General features: G+C 41.3%; 1 protein-coding gene across 5 annotated transcripts in view; it reads right to left on the bottom strand.

Moving 5' to 3' along the window:
- Positions 1–13118, bottom strand: part of ODF2L (outer dense fiber of sperm tails 2 like) — a 604788-nt gene that overhangs the window by 317092 nt on the left and 274578 nt on the right. The window lies entirely within an intron of this gene.

Raw genomic sequence — 13118 nt, 5'->3', positions numbered from 1 at the left:
GGTCCCAGTCGACCGTCCATAATAGCACACAGGATACACAGGTAACATGGAGGACTTTGGGAGAGGACACCTCCCAAAAGAAGACAAAGGCCTACAACTCTGGCTGGCAATAGATACACCAAGAGAGAGTCAGACGTCCTTTGTTCCTTCCCATGTGCCCACCCCGCAGCTCTGCAAGGAAGGCGTACCAGGCTGGTCCTACTCCCCCAGCGATTCAGTGCAGCAGCCAGGCTCCCGTAGGTCCCAAACCGGGCTGTCCCTTCCCAGGACAGGCACTGATGAGCCCTATGCTCAAGTCTGCATCAGGGAGCTAACTGTGAATTATTACAACCATAAAATAAAATGAATGGCTACCACTGACGTGGTTGAGATCTCCAACATAACTTGCAGGGCCCAGTTTAAAATGAAAATGGGGGGCCTCAATTCAAAAACAATTATGAATTTCAAGACAGCAACAGCAAAGCATTAAACCAAGGGCCGGGCCTTCTAAGCATGGGGCTCTGAGCACGTGCAAAGGTCTCACGCCCACTAAGCCAGTTCTGGCCACAGTCCAGGGTAAACTGGCAGGAACAGCTGCAATGTGGGACCTCCACATGGGCTTTCCATCAGTGTCGTACAGCAACATCTGTGGTCTCGGAGTTGATGTGGTGAATCCCAAAAAGTAGCAGGTCTGGAAAGGGAACCGTAGGACCACTGCCTCTGGCAGGGAAGCCAGCTATGGAAGATTTAAGTCGTCCCGAGGGAGGAGAAGAGGATGCCCTGTGGGGGCGAGGGCAGCCTCTGAACCAACCTCAGAGACTCAGATGGCTCCAGGGTTTCTGAATGGAGAAGAGAACCAGCGAATGGCTGTCCCTGGAGGTGGGCAGTTGGCAAGGTCAAAGAGGGTCTTCGCCTGCCTGCAGGAGTCTGCCCAAAGCTGTAACACTGAGAAGTGCTACACATTCACAACCGGATGCTCAGCCAGAACCCAGGGGACTGCCCTCCGTGCTCCTGCTCATGCTACCAGTGACGGCTGGTGCTGCGGCTCAGAGGGACCCAGAGAGCACATTAGATGCTGGGGGCCAGACCACAGTGTCTGATGAACGCTCACCATGACGCAGCCTCAAGTGGGACTGGGAAAAGCACACTTTGAATCAACATTAGAGTGAGGCAGGCCTACGGCAGGCCAAACAGGAAAAATGATAGCAGTTTGGAAACTCTGTGTTTTCAAAGATTCACAAGTCTGTGATTCATGCTTTGTATGGTCCCTTCCCAGACTGGGTCTGGGCTGGACCTGCTTCAATTAGTAGAATGCAGTAGGAGTTGTGAAAGCTTCCACTTTTGTATTCCTGGGAGCCCATCTACAAAATTGAGCTGTGCGATACACACAATGCTACATATAAACTAGATCATCAATGAGGACCAGCTGTAGAGCACAAGAAACTCTACGCAACATTCTGTAGTAATCTACACAGGAAAAGAATCTGGAAAACAATGCGTATATGTGTATGACGCCCGAATCACATTGCTGTACATGTGAAATTAACACAACATTGTAGAGCAACTATACTCCAATTAAAATAAAGAAAAACTCAGCTATGCTGATGGAGAGGTTCTGAGACTATATGTAGAAAGAAACAAACTTATCTCCGATTCCAAGTCAAGCCTCTAAGTGATTCCATTTGTAGTTATCAGACTTCAAGTAAGACCAGATGAAGAGCCACCTGGCTCATCCCAGTCAACCCACAAAACCATGAAAATAATAAAATGGTTGTTTCAAGCCACCAAGTTTTGAGAGTTTGATACACGGTAACAGATCATCACAGAGCAGGGACTTTACTGTCAGGATTAACTGGGAAAGTAAAAACTGAAGAAGGAATTGGAGCATCCAGAAAAGTCATTAACAAGCCCCCCTGAGGCACTGCAGTTAGCCTGGGTGTAAGGCCAGGACTAGACTGGGACTGGGCGGGCTGGTGCAGAAGTCTGGGGAAGAGGTTGCCTCAGCACAGCTGCCACCTTTGGGAGTTTGTGCCAAGTGTCTTGTGGTGGGTCTGGGATCCGGATAGGCCAGCAGGGCCAGCCCTCAGGAAGAAGAGCTGGATGTGAAGGAGGGAAGGGCAAGGTGCCAGCCATCTCCACCTGCTTCTGAGTGACCCTACCACCTCACCTTCAGACTGCTATGGCTGCTATTCCACTGATACCTTCCAAATTTCAAACGAATGTCCCTCTTGACCAATTCTAACCCAAAGTCATGTGGTTTCTGGGAAATATATTTCTGTTTTCCCCATGGTGCCTCAGGAAAGCCAATTCAAACATGGAAGCATGCAATGGTGAGCACTGTGGAAGAGCAAGGAGTTTTTTTATGTGGAAGGTGTGTGGACCCTGCCCTAGTCTAATAACAGATAAGTGATAGCGTAATAATTTATAAATAACTATATAATAATTACAAATAAATAAATTAGTTTAATTTAATTTTAGAATGAATAGTTTTAACAGAAAGCAAGCAGAAAGCTGTAAGCTACTGTGACTTCGTGGATTACTCACTCGATATTGGCTGCATTGAATAGAGAACACGGTTCTCAGAGGCCACCAGTTACTGTAACAACACAGAGTTACAAATGACAGCTATGTAAAGAATGCGGCGTGAGTAAATCAAGTACGAGCATACAGTTCTTTCAAGAATCTTGATATGAAATGCAGCAGAGAGAAGGAATAGAAATTGGAAGAAATAATATGTGGTTGAGAAAGGTTTCATGTGTAGAATAAGGAAAGGTTAGCTTTTATTAAAAGTACTAAAAATACTTGATATTTTAAGTTATATATATATGTAAAACTGGTAAAAAAAATTTTCTAATTGCAAATTCCTTGGAGACAGACTTTAGCACAGAGTTAAACTGGGGTTAAAGCTTAGATTTCTCATCCATAAAAATGGGATGTACTAGGACTGGCCTCCAAGTGCTGTGTGAATCCCATTAGAAAGCAGCAGGTGGGAGTTCCCGTCGTGGCGCAGTGGTTAACGAATCCGACTAGGAATCATGAGGTTGCGGGTTCGGTCCCTGCCCCTTGCTCAGTGGGTTAAGGATCCGGTGTTGCCGTAAGCTGTGGTGTAGGTTGCAGACGCGGCTCGGATCCCGTGTTGCTGTGGCTCTGGCGTAGGCCTGTGGCTACAGCTCCGATTTGACCCCTAGCCTGGGAACCTCCATATGCCGCGGGAGCGGCCCAAGAAATAGCAACAACAACAACAAAAGACAAAAAGACAAAAAAAAAAAAAACAAAAAGAAAGCAGCAGTTCCTTGGCCCCACTCCTGCACATAGCGCTCAATTCACAGTGGCTGTCACGCAGAGAAGCTCTGAACTGCTGTACCCCAAACCCAAAACCTTAGCACTGACGGCCACCAGTCCATCAGTCAGTCAGTCAGTCAGTCAGTTCATTAAGCTCCTGCTATTTGCCTTCACTCTACAAACAGCAGTTAAAAAGACATTAAAAGACATTCTCAATCCATGGAGTTTAAAGCCTGGATAAATACTAAACAAAAAAGACAAATACTAAACAAATCACAAGATATAAATAGTTACAACCTTAAAGAAGCATCATTAAGTCACTGAAGGGGATTCATCAAGCCCATTGCAAATAAAACCCTTACCATCCACCCACTAACCTTCCATTTAGGTACCAGTTCCCCAAGAGCACACTGTTTGGGCCTCAACATGTGATTTTGCTATTGAAACAGGATACAACTTAATACTCACCTGGATTCTACTTCCTCAAAATCAATTGTGCCAGCACAAATCTGAGAACAAAAGGTATTAGGTAACCCAGGTCCCAAGCATGGAATATTGCAAGCCACATCTCTTTACAGCAGGTGAGACATTCTAGGTCAGCCAAAGCTGGAGCCTACCTACACCCCCAAATTCCATAACCTTAACCAGCCCCCAGTAGAGGGGAGGACTAGGAGGGAGAGCATTGAGTTGTCTTTTTAGGGAAGTGCAGTGTTCAGAAAGGATGCTCCCAAATAAACTGTAAATCTCAGGAAGCCAAGTAATCCTCTCACACCAGCACTGCGGGACCCCCAGATGGGCAGAGTTCCTGACGCTGCTGAAACAGGAAAAAAATGGCCAGGAGAGAGAAGGTGGGGAATACAGATTTGCTAGTAGAACCACCTTCAGGCACTAAGAACTTCATGCATGTTTGATACATAGGTGCAGAGTTCCTAACTGACTGAATAAAACTACAGAAGGTTACTGGACTTAATCCACTTGGGGTCTTTCATGCCAAGAGACTGTGCAGAGAAGAGCCTTACAAGATCTACCTAAGAAACTGCTAGGGAACAAATTTTGGGCACTCTCCACTGAGTGACATCTGAAACCACAGCAGGACAGGCTCTCGAGGAGGTACTGGCCTTTTCTATTCCTCCTCCCCAAGACTCGAGCTTTTAGTTTCATTGATCTTTTCTGTGTTTCTATCTCATTTATTTGTTTTGTTTCTATCTCACTTATTTCTGCTCTGATCTTTATGATTTCTTTCCTTCTGCTAAATTTGGGTTTTTTCTGTTCTTCTTTCTCTAGCTGCTTTAGGTGTAGAATTAGGTTATTTGAGGTAGGCAGCCATGTAGTAAGATTTGAGCTTAGAAAAACTTGTGGCCAGAGTTAACTCCAGGTGCCACAGTACTTAAAAAATCTACCACTGAAGACATAGTCTTTTCCATTAATTTCTTATGAGAATGTCGAACGTAACAGATGCAATTCAGTGCCTTTTGGTACATTCGCCATGTGGTTCAACCATCACCATTTTCTATCTCTAGAATATTTCATCACCCCAGAAAGAAATCCTACACCCATTTAGCAGTCACTTCCCACCTCTTCTCCACACTCCAGGCTAATCAGGCTATTTTCTGTCACCATGGATTTGTTTATGCTAGCCATTTCATATAAATGGAATCATAAAATATGTGACTTTTCGTGTCTAGCTTCTCTCACTTGGCATAATGGTTTCAAGGTTCATTCATGTTACAGCATATAACAGTACTTCATTCCTTTTTATGGCTGAATAATATTCCACTGTATCAATATGTCACATTTAGTTTATCTGTTCATCAGCTCATGGACATTTCGGTTGTTTCCACTTCTTCAGGATAGTTTTGCCCTGTGAAGAATATTCCTAATTGGTAGGTTTTCTTCTTTGAGCATTCATCCTGTTGCCTTCTGGCCTTCATGGTCTCTGATGAGAAAGCAGTTCTTAATGTGTTGCATGTATCTCAGCACAGACCTCTGAAACCTCTTTGAGGTTTACTGATCTTCTTAAATATGTAGATTCATGTCTTTCATCAAATTTGGGTGACAAACTTTGGAAAACTCTTGAATATTATCTACTCTAGTTGAACGTATGTATAATCAATGACCCAGAAATTCCATTCCTAATTATATACCCCCAAATAATATGTGTAGATGTGCACTAAAAGACTTGTAAAAATGTACACGGTTGTGTTATTAATAAAAACAAAACACTTTAAACAATTTTTTATTGTCCACTCAGAGTTTTACACAAATGTTTATTGTCACTTTATCCATAATAACTGAACAGCAGGGGAGGAAAAACAAATGTTCATCAGCTGCTAAATGGATAATCAGATTATGGTGTGTCCACACAGTGAAGGAATAGTCAACAACAAATAGCAATGCACAACATGCGAAAATACGGGTGAATCGCAGAAACATGCTGACAGAAAGGAACAAGACACACACACACACACACACACACACACACACACAGAGCCCATCATGTACAACTCCTTTTACAAGAAATTCTAGTAAGTATAATACTGGTGGAAATTAGACTAGTGTTTCCTGGGGCTGGCTGGGGAGAAGGACTGACTAAAACGGATACCAGGGAACTATTTGGCCTGATGGAAATGTTCTATATCTCGACTGTGATTATAGCTACATGACGTATAACTTTTCAAAATACAGAAATGTATGCTGAAAATCAACACACTTTATATGTAAACTATACCTTAAAAGGTCATTCTAGTTACCATGTAGAAACTGGATTTCCACCAGACAAGGGGGAAAGCAGGGATGCTGATTGGGAGGTTTCTGCAGAGAAATAGCAGCTCGGATTAGTGTGCTAATCACAGTGACAATAGGTAATGGGTAGAGGACATTCGTTGCAATGCCATCCATGTTCTCTGGATTTTGTGTGCATTGATTTATTTCACCTTCCCACCAATCCTATGAAGTAGGTACAGATATTATGCTAAAGCACAAAAACGTTTAAGTGACTAACATAGCAAGCAGAAAACTTTGTAGTCTGGCTTCAATCCATACACTTGACCACACATCTACTGGACAGATTCAGAACAAATTTTGAACTTACAGTTGCCAGAAGTTACTAACACATAAGAGGTGCTATGCAAGCTGAAGAGAAGGATCAAAGATAATGATGCCATAATGGGATGAAGAAAACTGGGGCAGGATCGTGACTGGAGGATGTAAAAGGAAAGGCCTCCCTCAAGGAACTGAGAGCAAAAGGGGACCCTCATGTGTAAAGCCAGACACAGCTTTGTTTCCAAGTGAAGCTCTGAAGAAAACAGACTGCTCTCATTCTGGGTTTCTGGGAGCACAGAGTTCAGGAGGTGGTGGAATATCACAAATGGGAGCAGTTAGGAACTGACTGGCTACAGCCCGGAGTGTGGTCACTGCAGTTAACCTTCCGCTGTTTGAAGGCTTTTAGGGGTATAAGTCCTAGTAGGAAGCTGTCATTGATCTGCTGGCATGAGTATAACATCTGTTCTTCTGTCACTTTTTATTTTAACCAAAGATCATTTTATTTCTTCCTAAGAGAATAAGAATTTGTTATTGGAAAGAAAGAGAAAAATTTTAAAACCCTGCTAGGATAGGCCAGGTTTGATAAAGATCACAATATTAGCCATCACAATAAAGATATCAAGAAGATACTAGGTGATATCAGTCTGGAATTTCCAGTGCATACATATTAAGTTGAGGGTCATCAGACTGGATGAGACCACCTTCCAGAGAGAGCGGAGCTAGAGAGAACCCTGGATGGGGAGACGTCTCCCAACTTTGTAGGCAGGCAGAGTAGGAGGAAATTACAAACGTGTTTGAGGAGTTCCTGTCGTGGCTCAGCAGAAATGAATCTGACTAGCATCCATGAGAATGCAGGTTCGATCCCTGGCCTTGCTCAGTGGGTTAAGGATCCAGCGTTGCCGTGAGCTGTGGTGTAGGTCACAGACATGGCTTGGATCCAGTGCTGCTGTGGCTGTGGTGTAGGCTTGCAGCCACAGCTCCAATTCAACCCCTAGCCTGGGAACCTCCATATACCACAGATATAGTCCTAAAAAGACCAAAAAAAAAAAAAAAAAGTGAGAAGGACTGACAAGGTGATCTGAAAAAATATGCTAACTATTCCACAAGGTATTTATAGAAAATCCTCAAGTACTTAAAATGGTATAATTGGAACAACTTTACCTGAAAAAATTCTGAGTTTTTCCATTGTAAATAAGTTATAAATAAAAAGTATGCTTATGAAAATGAAATATAATGATATCATTGAGTGTCCACTCCATGTCTGGCATTATACAGGCACAAGAAGAGTGAAGCGAGTAAGAAATTTTCTCTCAAAATTAAGATTTGAATTTATCTTCTCATACATTCTAGCAGAAAATATTTGGCAAATGCCTTTGAGGTACATGAAACATGTTTGATTAATGGAAATAAAACTGTGAGCAAAGCAAACATACCAATGAAGTCTAATGGAAAAGACAGCATCAGATACACCATGTATAGAGTGCTTTGGGCAATGAAGTCAGGGAGAAGAAACCTCCTCTAAGGGTCATAAAAAGTCTAAGAGAAATTTTAGCTAAAACTTAAGAGTTGAGTAGAGAGTCACCAGGAGAGTAGAAAATAACGCCCACGGCAAAGAGAACAGCACAGGCAAAAAGTCTGGGAGGGGATCCTGGTGCAGACTGGTCTGACTGGACTGGCAGATGAGGCTGAAGATTTAAATATGTGGGTTTTATGAGGTGGGGCATTGCAAGAATTTTGGACTTAATCACAAGGTAACTGGGAACTTGTTTTGCAAAGCTCACTACTGAAGGTGATATAATCTATATAATTAAAAGTGGGAATCACAGAAGAGGGAGAGATCAACTGATAGGCAGGTTCCCCAGAGAAGAACATTTTCGTTGAGCTTTGAAGCATGGGAGAGATTCTACCAGGAAGCAAAAGAGAAAAGGCATTTCCGGAAGAGGGAACAAGGTCAAAGGCACTGCAGAGACAGAGCTGGGCACGCTGGGGAAGAGGAGCAACCACAGAGGCGGCGGCAGGGAGTGGAAGGAACACGGGGGGTGTGAGGCTCAGGGCTGCATCCTCCCATCTGGGAACAAATGGTACAATGTAGGACAAATACCATATATTTCAGCATTTAAAAGTTACAAATCACGTGAACACACCATTATATAAAATTTGTTCTCCTCTCTCTGTATCTTCATATCCAAAAATGCGGTGAATGAGGTGTTTAGTGTAGCCAGATGTGGTAAATTTACTTTCATTCAGGACTTCACACTTCAAGCATTATTCTATCTTTACAGTAAGTTTGCCAGGTCACCCAGTTCTAAACCAAAGTACACTCACCTGATGACTAAGGACGTTACGTAAGTCTCGCCATGTAACGATACACATAACAGGCAACCACTGGGTTCTAGGCCCGGCTGACCTTTTTTCCTCCTGACTGCAGTAATCACTGCCTATCTGACACGAGCAGTCAGATATGGACGTACAACTGAAAAGTTTCTCCAACTCTTAAATGTAAAAGTTTGAAGCTGCTTTTGAGTGAGGTTAGTCCCACTGGAATCTTAGCCTTGCACATGGCATATAAACAAATTCCTCACCGGGTAAAGCAATGATTTAATTTTACACCTATCGACGTGTTTTCCTTTCTTACCAATCCAGTCCATCCCTACCTCACTGGCTGCAACAGCCTTGTGACTGCTGTTTGTTTCCTGATACTACTCGCTTATACGGGAGTTCTTACATCTTTCCTAAAACATGATTTTAATCACGTCACATCTTCCCCTGAATGCAGCCGATGGCTTAAAATTCACACTCCTCACCATATGCTCGTCTTATCTCCTTCTGTCCCCCTTTTCAGGCTATTTCCACATCACAAAATTAGGTGTCCATCTTTTCAGCCTAATTTTCAGTCATACCTTCTTTTCTTCTCTTGACAATGTGACTTTTGTTGGCTACATTTATTGTTGAACGTCCAGGCCATTACAGATGTTAACCTAGGAAACAGTGCTGCAATGGAAGTCTTAGTCTGCAAGTTTCTCAGTTATGTCTCTCTTTCACATGTATTTTTAAAGATTCCTTTCCATTGTAGGTTATTACAAGATGTTGAACACAGTTCCCCACTATATAGTAAATCCTTGTTGTCCATCAATTTTATGTATAGTGATGTGTAGCATTTTTGGTAGTTCTTTGTCTGGTTTTGTTATTATAGAATGGCTTTGGGAGTGCTCCCTGCTCTTCAATTTTTTGGAATAGTTTGAGAAAGATAAGTATAACTACTTTATATGTTTGGTAGAATTCCCCAGTAAAATCATCTGGTTCCAAACATCTGTTATAGGGAATTTCTTAAATTACAGACCTACCTCATGTCTAGTGATTGGTCTGCTCAAATAATCTGTTTCTTCTTGATTCAGTTTTGGCAGGCTCTATGTTTCTAGAAATTTGTCCATTTCTTCTATATTGTCTAATATGCTGACATATAAATTTTAGGATTTTTTGTATTTCTGCAGCATCGGTTGTTATTTATCCTCTTTAATTTCTTATATTGTTTATTTGGGTCTTCTCTCTTTTCTTCTTGGTGAGCCTCGATAGAGGTTTGCCAATTTTATCTTTTCAAAAAACAGCTCTTTGTTTTATTGATCTTTTCTTTTGCTTTATCTCTTTTTAATTTTCTCTCTGATCTTTATTATTTCCCTTCCTTCTGCTGACTTTGAGTTTTGTTTGTTCCTCTTTTTCCAATTTTTTTAGGTGATATGTTAGGTTGTTTATTTGAAATTTTTATTATTTCTTGAGGAAGACCTGTATTGCTGTGAACTTCCCTCTTAGAACTGCTTTTGTTGTATCCCACAGACTTTGTAAGGTTGTTTTCATTTTTGTTTGTCTAGAGGTATTTTCTGATTTCCTCTTTGATTTCATCATTGACACTTTTTTTTTTCTTTTTAGTAGCATGTTATTCAGTCTCCATGTAATCATTTTTTTTCTAGTTTTTCTTTCTGTGTTTGATTTCTAGTTACATGCCATTGTGGTCAAGAAAATGCCTGAAATAATCTCTCTCTTCCCAAATGTGTTAAGGCTTGTTTTGTGTCCCAGATAATGTTCTAAGCATGCTTGAGAAGAATATGCATCCTGTTTTTAGGAGATGTAGTGCTCTGTGGATATCAATTAAGTCCAACTGTTCTGTTGTGTCATTTAGGATCTCTGTTGCCTTACTGATTTTCTGTCTGGAAGATCTGTCCTTTGATATCACTGGGGTGTTAAAATCTCCAACTATAATTTGTGTCAATTTCCTCTTTATGTCTCCTAGTATTTGTTTTGTGTACTTAAGTTTCCATGTTGGATGCATATATGTTAATAAGTGTAATATCTTATTGTTTTGATCCTTTTATCATTATACAGTGTCCTTCTTTGTCTTTCATCATGGACTGTGTTTTAAAGTCCAAAGTCTATTTTATCTGATATGAATATTTTTACCCTCACTTTCTTGTCATTGCCATTTGCATGAAATATCTTTTTCCATCCCCTCAATTTCAAACTAAATGTGTTTTTCACTCTAAAGAAGGTTTCTTGTTGGCAGCATTTTGAAGGTTCTTATTTTTTGACTCAATTTATAACTTTTGATAAAAGCATTTACTCTTATTAACATTTAAAATAATTATTGATAAGTATGTATTTATTGCATTTTAAACCTTGTTTCCCAGATGATTTTGTAGTTCCTCTTTGCTCCTTTCTTCTTCCTTTTTTTTTTTTTTTCATTTTGTATTTTAATGGTTTTCTTTTGTATTATGCTTAAGTTCCTTTCTTTTTGGTGTTTGTGAATCTATTTTATGTTTTTGATGTTTGGTTACCCTGGTTTTCAAGCATGTTAACCCATAACAATATCTACTTGCCTTAAACTGATAGTCATATAAGTTCAAACACAGTCTATAAGATCTACATTTTTTTATTCCTCTCCCCCACATTTGCGATTTTGATGTTCTATTTTACATTTTAACATTTATCCTTTTGCTATTCATTGTAGTTATAATCACTTTCAAACATTTTTTTAAATCTAGGTACCAGCTTATCTAGGTGATCATCAATCTTTTTATATATTTGTCTTTCCTGTTGTGTCTTTCTCTTTCCCACAGAGGCTTGCTTCTTTTCTATTTAAAGAACTTTCAATATTTCTTTTAGATTAGGCTTTGTATATTCTGTTAGTTTTTCCCCGATAAATTCTTAGTTTCTGTTTCTATTCCAAATAATAATCTTGCTGGGCAGAGTACCCTAGGTTGCAGGCTTTTCCCTTTGGACTTCAAATATATCATGCCTTCTGGACAGCAAACTTTCTATAGAGAAGTCAGCTGACAGCCTTATGGGGGTTCCCTTCTAATGGACTCTTTTTTCTCTTGCTGCTTTTAGAGTGCTCTCTTTAACTTCTGACATTTTAACTGTAATATGTCTTGGTGTGGGTCTGATTGGAATCATCTTGTTTGGCACCCTCCATGCTTCCTACCCCTTTTCCCTTTCGGAACCCCTACTATGTGTAGGCTGACATGCTTCTTATTATTTCATAGATCTCATATATTGTTTTCATTTTTTTCCATTTCCTTTTTCTGTCTGCTGTTCTGATTGGATGATTTCCATTATTCTATCTTCCATATCACTTATTCATTCTTCTGTGTATTTAATCTGGTATTCACTTTTAGTTGTTTTAATCTTGGCAACTGAGTTGTCTAATTTTGGTTCATTTCTCTTTACAGTTCCTAGTTCCTTGTTAACAATTATTTTTTATTGATAATCTTTCTTAATTCCTTCACTATTTTTATTACCTCCTTTTTGACCTCAGGGTCTGGTAGACTGGAGAAGTCTATTTCATTGTTTGTTCTTTCAGGGGATTTCTCTTGCTCTTTTCATGGGGAGTAGTTCCTCCACTTTTTCATTTTACTCAAATTTCTATGACTCTATTAATTTAGGAGAAACAGTTAGTTATCTACTGCGGTCTTGAAAGGCTGTTTTTATGTGGAAGGATCCCTGTGTAGACTGTGTGAGTCCAATATATTTGGTATGAGGGCTGTTTTTGGAATGGATGCCTGCCACATCTTTCCTCAGAGTACACTGGCCATTGTCTCCTTGATAGCGGGTATGTTTGGTGTTGTGATGACCAAGGCCTACACTGGAGGCAGGGCCTCCTCTTTGCTCTGTGGTTGTCACAGCCCTGCTGAAGGTAAAGTGTGTTCCCTGGTTATTGGAGTCAAACCCCCAGATCCAGCTCTATGCTGCAGCGTGAGGAGGGCAGTACTGCAGCACTCTCACTGGGAACTGAGCTGCTGCATATTCCCCCCTAGAGGCCGTCCACTGGGTCGTGCAATTCTGTAACACCACACGCCACCCAGTGTGTGTGCCACCTAGTGTGTGTGCCCACTGATGCTGGCTCCACACTGAACCCACCCTGCTGAGGGAGTGCTGATAATCTGCTTGGATGTCAACCCCACCACTATGGACACAAAAAGTCTGATGCTGCTGGAGCCATGCCCATGATGAGTTCACTGACAACGGAGCTCTTATGAAGGACCCACATCCCATCATGCATGTGCCAACAGCAGTGACCCAAACCACACTCCAGACCCCTTGGGCTGACTCTGTGTGGCTAAACCAAGTCCTCTCCCAGGTTCATCTGCTGAAACCCAAGTTTCAACACCAAGCTACCGTGTGTAACAGTAGGCATGCATTTTGGTCTGCTGTTCTCTCTCTGCCCTGTTTGTCAGCAAGCTAGCACACGAACCCTCCTCCAGAGCAAAGCCCAGGCCACCCCAGCTCCACATCTGCCCCAGCAGACCTTCCAGGCAATGAAGGGG

This window comes from Sus scrofa, chromosome 4, assembly GCF_054392235.1.
Source record: "Sus scrofa isolate SSC_HxYL_T2T_F1_AM1 chromosome 4, Sscrofa_HxYL_maternal_Yorkshire_Landrace_v2.0, whole genome shotgun sequence".
Classification (NCBI taxonomy): domain Eukaryota; kingdom Metazoa; phylum Chordata; class Mammalia; order Artiodactyla; family Suidae; genus Sus; species Sus scrofa.
The sequence above is the reverse complement of the archived record's forward strand: the minus strand, read 5'-3'. Positions and strand labels throughout refer to the sequence as shown.